This window comes from Microtus pennsylvanicus, chromosome 9 (genome assembly GCF_037038515.1).
Source record: "Microtus pennsylvanicus isolate mMicPen1 chromosome 9, mMicPen1.hap1, whole genome shotgun sequence".
Taxonomy (NCBI): Eukaryota; Metazoa; Chordata; class Mammalia; order Rodentia; family Cricetidae; genus Microtus; species Microtus pennsylvanicus.
Window position 1 is genome coordinate 83,134,478 of NC_134587.1, and position 9,093 is coordinate 83,143,570.

At 39.7% G+C, this 9,093-nt stretch overlaps 1 pseudogene; it reads left to right on the forward strand.

Moving 5' to 3' along the window:
* Positions 1-3,584: 3,584 nt before the first annotated feature.
* LOC142856905 (S phase cyclin A-associated protein in the endoplasmic reticulum pseudogene) lies at positions 3,585-4,481 on the forward strand (annotated as a pseudogene).
* Positions 4,482-9,093: the final 4,612 nt, after the last annotated feature.

A 9,093-nucleotide genomic window follows, 5' to 3' on the forward strand; every position in this document is an offset into this window, starting at 1 on the left:
CTCATCTCCTTACTTAGTACATTTTTTCATACACTGTAAGATCAACTAAACTTGGTGTTTTTATTTATATTGTAAATGTTGTTCTTATTTATTTACGCCGTATAAAAGCTAATACAGAATATTCAAATACTTTCAATCCTAGAAAGTAATTCCATTACTTTTAGAAACTACTCTAAGGCACCAGATACTAAGGAGGTTGTGGGTAACAGGTAACACTCAATAATTGCTGCTTGGAGCACAAATGACAGAGCCACTTTGGAAATCAGTCTGAAGTTTTCTCTAAAAGCTGAGGATTTTCGTCCACAAGATCCAGTTCTACCACCCCACAACACCTACTTAAATCAGTTGGTATATTTCTACAGATATACCTGCTCATCTATGCTCACAGAAGTTCTACTCATAATAGTCAAAAAAAAAGAAACAGCCCAGATTATATATTATCCAGCTATTAAGAAAATGAAATTATGCAATTTGCAGTTAAGTGATTGGAGCTAGAGACAATCATCTTGTTTGAAGCATCCCAAACCCAGTAAAATAATAAAATTGCATATTGTCTCTTCCTTACGGATGAAACTTTTTATGCCTTAACAGTGTTTGATTCATTTGGACTATACATAAGTTAGATAGCTAGTAAAGAACTGGAGGGGAGTACGAGGGGTGCTTCCAAGGAGGGGGAAGAAAACATAATGTTATAATTGAATATGGAGGAAATCATAGTAGAAGGAAGAAACAGCAAGAAGGATACAAGGAGGGATATGAGGAAGGATATGGGGAGGGGCAACTAACACGAATGGCCTTTTGAAAATCTACATGGAAATCCACTACAAAAGCTTCCTAAAAATTGTATAAAGTTTATATACAGTTAGCATATAATGAAGGACACAATGCCCAAAATAGTAATTTTGTTCCAATTACACTTCCAGCGCCAGCAATGAATTTTATCATTTTGAATTTTTGCTGTCTAGTATGGATCCATAGAAAACTCAAATATTATAGACTATTTCCAGTGCTATTGTTAGCTTTCATAACCTAACAGTAAGAACTATTGCTGGAGATAAAGCATGCTCACGTAACAAGAAAAGGAGAAATGTTCAACTAGAATCTTTCTTTCTTTCTTTTGACTCTTGTTCATAGTGCTGGAAGTCACCAATCTTACCAACTATGTACCTTGTAAACTCGAATAGCAAACTCCTGGTATAATATATCTTCTGATACAAGAGAGTCACAAATATTGTAGGTGTAAACCACCCAAGTTTTTATTGCTTTTAAGGCTCACTTCATGAGAAGTCCTCATATGGTAACTCTACATAAGCTTTACAAATCTCTGACACCATAAATGTGGTCAAAATCCATGACTAGATTGGTCATGAGGACACAGGGAAATTCTATAACAAATATTATGTTTAAAGAACAGAGCAATAAAATACTTCTAATGATACTCTGCTGTGCTTGTAGATCACTACATGACTGAATCCTCATCAGAGAAGCTTCTTCCTGTAATTAACAGAGAGACCATGGTTGAACCTCATGCAGACAGTACAAGACTTTGAGCACATAGCTCTAGATGGGATGTCTTTATCATTCCCCTATCCTCAATGTTCAGGGAACTGTATGGAAGAGAGGGCAGAGAGACTGTAAGAACTAGAGGTGGTGAATGCCTCCAAGGACTCATCAGTTTATAGACACAGCTGGGCTGGTGCACACAGGAGCTTACAGAGATGGAGATAGCATACCAAAATTCTGTGCAACTTCAAATAAACCAGATCTCAGCAGGGGTAATGGAAAATGAGTACAAAGTTTCACTCCTACCCAGAAAACTATTTGTAATTAATAGCTTCTGGGAGAGAGAAAATATTCTCTTTCAATAGAATGACACTGTGCACATCAGTTACCATCCACAAAAGAGCAAATGCTCAGGAATAGCTGGACAATACCAAATATACTGCAGAGTTTTCTTTGGTTTGGTTTTGTGTGTGTGTGAGGGGGGGAGTTTAATGATGACTGATATTTTATGACAAAAATCAGATTTTAATTATGTGTCAGGGAATCTGGAAGTAGTTTTTGTAAGGGGAACTAAATGACCAAAATATATTGTATGAGTAATTATAAAAGAGAAAGCAAGAACCCTCACCAAGAGTAGGGGCTGTGGATGAAGTGTTTGCAACATCAACACATCACTAAAAGCTACACCTGAATTCAATGTCCAGAGCCGAGACAAGAAGCTGGAAATGGTAGAAGTGACTTTAATACTAGTTTTCTGAAGCGAGGGGAATCAAACAGATTCTGTGGGTTTCTTGCCAGCAACTCTAGCAGAAGTGGTGTGCATAAAGTTCTCTGAGATCTAGTAATATTTCTTTTACATAAGTAGGTGCTTTTATATTGGGGGCGTAGATATTCAGGATTGAGACGTCATCCTGATGAATTGTTCCTGATATGAGTATAAAGTGACCATCTCGGTCTCTTCTGATTGATTTTAGTTTGAAGTCAGTTTTGTTAGAAATTAGTATGGCCACACCTGCTTTTTTCTTAGGGCCATTTGCTTGAAACACCTTTTCCCAACCCTTTACTCTGAGTACTTTGTAAATTAGATTGACTACTCAGAAAATAATTCCAGTAGTAGACCTATATGGCCCCATTTTAAAAGGTGAGTTCCAGGACAGCCAACATTACATAGAGAAACCCTGTCTTGAAAAACCCAAGAAAAAGCTTTTATATAATAAAGTATCAGTAAAATTTCTATAAAATAGGAGAAATATTTTGTGAGTTCTTCATTTGACAGAGGGTTACTGTTCAAGTGATGCAAATAGTTCAAGAAACTAAACACCAACAGAAGAAACCCTTCAATCAAAAATTATCCCTTAGAGTCTGGGTAAGAATGCAGATCAGAATCCCCAGTATAGAAACTTCATGTAAGATAATAAAGAAGACAATGCATGCAAATGTTTTCATTGCAAGAAGCAGGATCTGTAAATAAACTTTCCAAGCCAGTGGAGAAATATGTGCAAAAAGAGTAAACTAAGAATCCACACTCATCTAGAAGAACTCTATTGAACAGTAAGTATAGTCATTGGAGACAAAAAAGAAATAAGTTAAAACATTATTCCAAAGTCTATGGTAGGTAATGGAAGCCATCCTAAAAGAAAGTATAGGGTTGTAACTGCATGTATTATGAAAGCAGACAGGCTATAGTTAGAGAAGCCCTAGTCCCTGGAGACACATCCCATGCCCTACCCTTACCCAGTAAAACCCCAGAGATTTGGGAGCAGCCTTCCCAGATGCCCAATCATCCACCATGGCAGCTGAGACCCTCAGAACCTTGGCCCCACCTATGCTTGGAGGAGCCCCAGAGCCATAATAGCTTCCACCTAAGCCACAGGCCTCACATGCACCCACTTGAGGAAGAGATAGGCAGCCAGCAGTGTAAGAACACATTCAACAACATAAAGAGCAATATGATACAACCAGAAATAAGTGGTTCTACATCAGTAAGACTTGAACAATGCAGATGAAGCAGAAGAGAAGGACCTTAAAAATAATTTTATAACGATGATAGAGGCCCTTAAAGAGGAAGTGAAAAATTGAACATGGGTCTGATTGACAGACTGCATGGCTGCTTCCTCTCAGTGCAAGGCCCAGTGGATGAGAATCCCAAGATGGCCACATTTCTGCAGCATGCTACAGGATTCTTACGTGGGATGTGTACCCTATGCTTTGCTGTGACTGGAAGGTCCTGCAGCATAGTTAACAATAATCACCCGGACCCCACAGGGCTGACAGCTGCTCTTCAGGCCACAGACTTGGCTGGAGTTCTACACATGCTCTACTGTATCCTCTTCCACGGCACCATCTCAGACCCCAGCTCTACCAGTCCCAAGGAGAGCTACACCCAGAACACCATCCAAGTAGCCATTCAGAGTTTGCGTTTCTTCAACAGTTTCGCAGTTTTTGATTTGCCTGCTTTTCAGTCTATTGTAGGGGCGGAGGGCTTGTCCCTTGCATTCCGTCACATGGCTAGCTCCTTGCTGGGCCACTGCAACCAAGTCTCCTGTGAAAGCCTCCTTCATGAGGTCATCGTCTGTGTGGGCTACTTCACTGTCAACCACCCAGATAACCAGGTAATTGTACAGTCCGGCCGCCACCCAGCGGTGCTACAGAAACTCCGCCAGCTGCCCTTCCAGTATTTCAGTGACCCAAGGCTCATCAAAGTGCTGTTCCCTTCGCTTATCGCTGCGAGCTACAGCAACCTTCAGAACAAGATCATCCGGGACCAAGAAATGAGCTGCGTTTTACTGGCCATATTCATCCAGGACTTTGCACAGACTCCAAGTCACGTGGATAACCAGTCTTCTTACCCCAAAGGAAAATTCGGGAACCTCGGGGACTACCTGGAGCTCGCTAACAGATTTCCTCAGCAGGCCTGGGAAGAAGCCCGGCAATTTTTCTTGAAAAAAGAGAAAAAAATAAAAAATTTTTAGCTAATTCTAAAAGAAAAAGTGGGGGAAAAGACAAAAAATTGGAAGAAAGAAACAAATCCCTTAATGAAGGCAAAGAAAGCTAAGAAAAAACAAACAGGTGAAATAAATGGCTCAAGACTTGAGAACTAAAATAGAGGTAATAAAGGAAACATGAACCAAAGGAATTCTGGAAATGGAAAATCTGGGTAAACAAACAGGAACTACAAGCATAACCAACAGAGTACAATAGATGAAAAAGATAATCTCAGACACTGGAGATAGAGGAAATAAATTCACTGGTCAAAGAAAATTATAAATCTAACAAACTCTTAACACAAAATATCCAGGAAATTGGGGCCACCATGAAAAGACTACACATAAGATTAATAGGCATGGAAGAATGAGAAGAACTCTAGCTCAAAGACACAGAAAATATAATCAACAAAATCAAAGAAGAAAACTTTCCCAGCCTAAAGAAGGACATACCTATGAAAATACAAGAAGCTTACAGAACACCAAATAGACTGGACCAAATTAGATATGAGAAAGCTTACAGATATGAGATAAATAATAATAAAACACTTGAAATATATTTTATTTATACAAGATTTTGTTCAGTTCAGATCTCAGCTCTACCTAAAAACACAACAAAATCCCTAATTGAACATAATGGATACTCATTCCATTGATCACTGTAAATACTTGATTATGGTCAGCTGTAATGCTTCCCATGTAAACCAATTCTACATTACCTAATACTACAAAATACTCAATAATCCTTTTATGAACCCACCAGTTCTTATAACTGTTTTGTCTCACTTTGAACGTATGAATGAAAGGCTCTTGGGTATGATGTCATGATGTCATAAATAGAGCCCTTTATGTCTAGAATGCCTTGAAAAGCTCCCAAGCAGATAATTAGAACAACCATTGATTCTGGGTTTCCATCACATAGACATGGTAAAAGCAGTCATTCTGTGCTAAGGTTGTTCTTTGAGGACATAACTTTGGTCAGTGGAGGGAAACAGTGATATGTGTATGGGTAGCAAGTCAATTTGGGGCTTCATGGTTGACAATGAGTCTCTGGCCTCTAAAGTACAGAGTATAAGACAGACTGCCTGTAAAGTTCTGTCTCTATTCATGTTAATGATCCTCAAGAATATATAACCACTTCTGGGAAGAGGGTGTTTCATTGACCATGTCCAGCTTTTCTCTTTAAAAAAAATTATTTTTAGAGACAGGGTTTCTCTATGCTGCTTTGGAGCCATGCCTGGAACTAACTCTTGTAGACCAGACTGACCTCAAACTCACAAAAAATCTGCCTGCTTCTGCCTCCGGAGTACTGGCATTAAAGGCCTGAGCCACTACCACCCAGTTTCTTTGATCATATCCTGCTTTTAACCAGAAAGGAAAAGCAGACTCTACAGACAAAACTGCAGGCAAGTTATCCTCATAGGCACCAGAATCTCACCCAGAATGACCACATCCTGTGAGAGAACAAATAAGAAGCAGAAGTCCCAGGAGTCTATGTCCTCAAATTATTCATTTTTCATGCTTTCTTGGCATTTATTATTCCAAAGTTTATCTATCAGAGCATCATGATTAGAAGAAATAGGGAAAAGAAAGGCAGATGTACAGTAAAACCATGAACAAATCAGGTAGGAAAAAATTGTACAGTATGGGCTAAAATGGATTAGATTTTAGTGCAAGGTATAAGAACAGTGTGCTTACATTTTCTGTTAAGTTTGGCAAAAGTATTCTTGTTCATACAGAGGTTTCTTTCTCATACACTCCCAATTTTTTTAATTATTTTACCTTTCCATGTTGTTTCTAAATGTTATTATCATTTTACAGTTTTCCCATAACAACAGGTAGAACTCTCATCTAAAATTGGTGTTGTTTATTTTTTTGTTGTTTTTAGTTTTATTATTGAATTTCAGTCATGGTGATTTGTAGCAGGATTTCTTGGACTGCCAGCCTCCACATTATGACACAGAGACGTAGTATTCATTATGAAGCCTTAGCTTATGTTTGTTTCTAACTAGTTCTTATGATTTAAATTAACCCATTTCTATTAAGCTACATGTTGCCACATAGCTTGTGGATTTTCCCTCTCCTCTTGCATGTTGTATGGATTGTGTGCATGTTCATAGTACATGGACTTCTCTCTGTGTATGTAGACCAGAGTTAATTTTAAACTGCTGGTACTTTGGAGGCATATACATTGATTCTATATTTTACTTTTTACACTTTTGTATTTTTTGGTTTTGAGTGTTTGTGTGTTTCTTTTTTTAAAAAATTTATTTATATATTAAAGATTTCTATCTCTTCCCCGCCACCGCCTCCCATTTCCCTCCCCCTCCTCCAATTAAGTCCCCCCACCCCCAGCCTGAAGAGCAATCAGGGTTCCCTGCCCTGTGGGAAGTCCAAGGAACCCTCACCTCCATCCAGGTCTAGTAAGGTGAGCACCCAAACTGCCTAGGCTCCCACAAAGCCAGTGCGTGCAGTAGGATCAAAAACCCATTGCCATTGTTCTTGAGTTCTCAGTAGTCCCCATTGTCCGCTATGTTCAGCGAGTCGGGTTTTATCCCAGGCTTTTTCAGACCCAGGCAAGCTGGCCTTAGTGAGTTCCCAATAGAAAGAACATCCCCATTGTCTCAGTGTGTGGGTGCACCCCTTGCGGTCCTGAGTTCCTTTAGATATGTGTGTGTCTATGTGTGGATATGTTTCTATGGTGTGCAGGGTGGGTGTTTGTGTGAGTGAGAAAGAGAAGAAGAAGAGGGAGCACAAATTTACAACTATCTTTAGGGAGCATTTCAAAGTCACTGTCCACCCTGCGTTTTGCCACAGAGACCGACATCGACTTAGAGCTCAGTAAAGAGTGTCAGCGGGATGGAGAGTCAGTCCCAGCAATTCTCTTGTCTCTGCTGCTATTCCAAGCCCATGCTGCTAATGCCTGACTATGAAGAATATGCTGGTGTTCAAACTCAGGTCTTCATGGTTATGATGCATATTCTTTAGCAACTCAGTTATCTCTTCCATCCAGCATGGTCATTTTTATAGGAACAAGAGGATCCTATTGCTGAGGAAAACTAAGAGACAATGAGAACTGCTACACAGTGCCAGAAGGCCATAGACGATAATCCTCCTGTGAAATAGGTTTTGAAGACAGTCTTGAACTTAAAGCTTGATGTGCTAGGCCACTGTCCGTTATAGTTCTGATTCACATTTCATAATTATCAGAGTCAAGAGATTTACATTGTACCAAAAAATTATGCATTTTTAGTGTACCACTGTTAAAATTATGCAAATATGAGCCTCAGGATCTCCTATGAAAAAGACATTACATACCTGGAAAGAATACTTGTGCAAGTTTTACTTTGGATTCATTAAATTACTGTATACAATGATTCTCGAGCCCAGAGGGCTTGAGAAAATAGAATACTGTTATTGAAAATCTGGTGCAGTAAAAATCTTAACAGAATCTTCCAGGAAGCTCCCAAATGCCATCTTTTACCCACTGCTTTCTCCCCTATATTTTCCTCACATTCATCAATAACTAGAAACTTACCATCCAGGCTCTCTGTCATTTAAAGAATAATAAATCACATTAAAAACACCACATAGTATTATAAACCTTGCACAGGCAATATACCAACTTCCAAGTAAGCTGTGCTTCTTTTCCTGAGGTCTATAATTTCAGCATTCAAAGGCTAGAGGCAAGAGGACCAGTACTCAAAACTACATAGCAATCGCAGGACCAGCCTGACCTACACGAGCCCTGGTTTAAAAATAAACACCTTTGGGTTCTCCTTATTTAGCTTCTCTAGGATCACTAATTATAGGCTCAATGTCCTTTATTTATGGCTAGAAACCAAATATGAGTGAGTACATCCCATGTTCCTCTTTTTGGGTCTGGCTTACCTCACTCAGGATAGTGTTTTCTATTTCCATCCATTTGCATGCAAAATTCAAGAAGTCCTTGTTTTTTACTGCTGAGTAGTACTCTAATATGTATATATTCCATACTTTCTTTATCCATTCTTCCATTGAAGGGCATCTAGGTTGTTTCCAGGTTCTGGCTATTACAAACATTGCTGCTATGAACATAGTTGAGCATATACTTTTGTTGTATGATAGGGCATCTCTTGGGTATATTCCCAAGAGTGGTATTGCTGGGTCCAGGGGCAGCACCTGACAGAAATCTCAAGGTCCAAATCAGGAACAGAAGGAGAGAGAGCAGGAGCAAGGAACTCAGGACCGCGAGGGGTGCACCCACACACTGAGACAATGGGGATGTTCTATTGGGAACTCACCAAGGCCAGCTGGCCTGTGTCTGAAAAAGCCTGGGATAAAACCCGACTCGCTGAACATAGTGGACAATGAGGACTACTGAGAACTCAAGAACAATGGCAATGGGTTTTTGATCCTACTGCACGTACTGGCTTTGGGGGAGCCTAGGCAGTTTAGATGCTCACCTTACTAGACCTGGATGGAGGTGGGTGGTCCTTGGACTTCCCACAGGGCAGGGAACCCTGATTGCTCTTTGGGCTGACAAGGGAGGGGGGGACTTAATTGGAGGAGGGGGAGGGAAATGGGAGGCGGTGGCATGGAAGAGACAGAAATCTTTAATAAATAA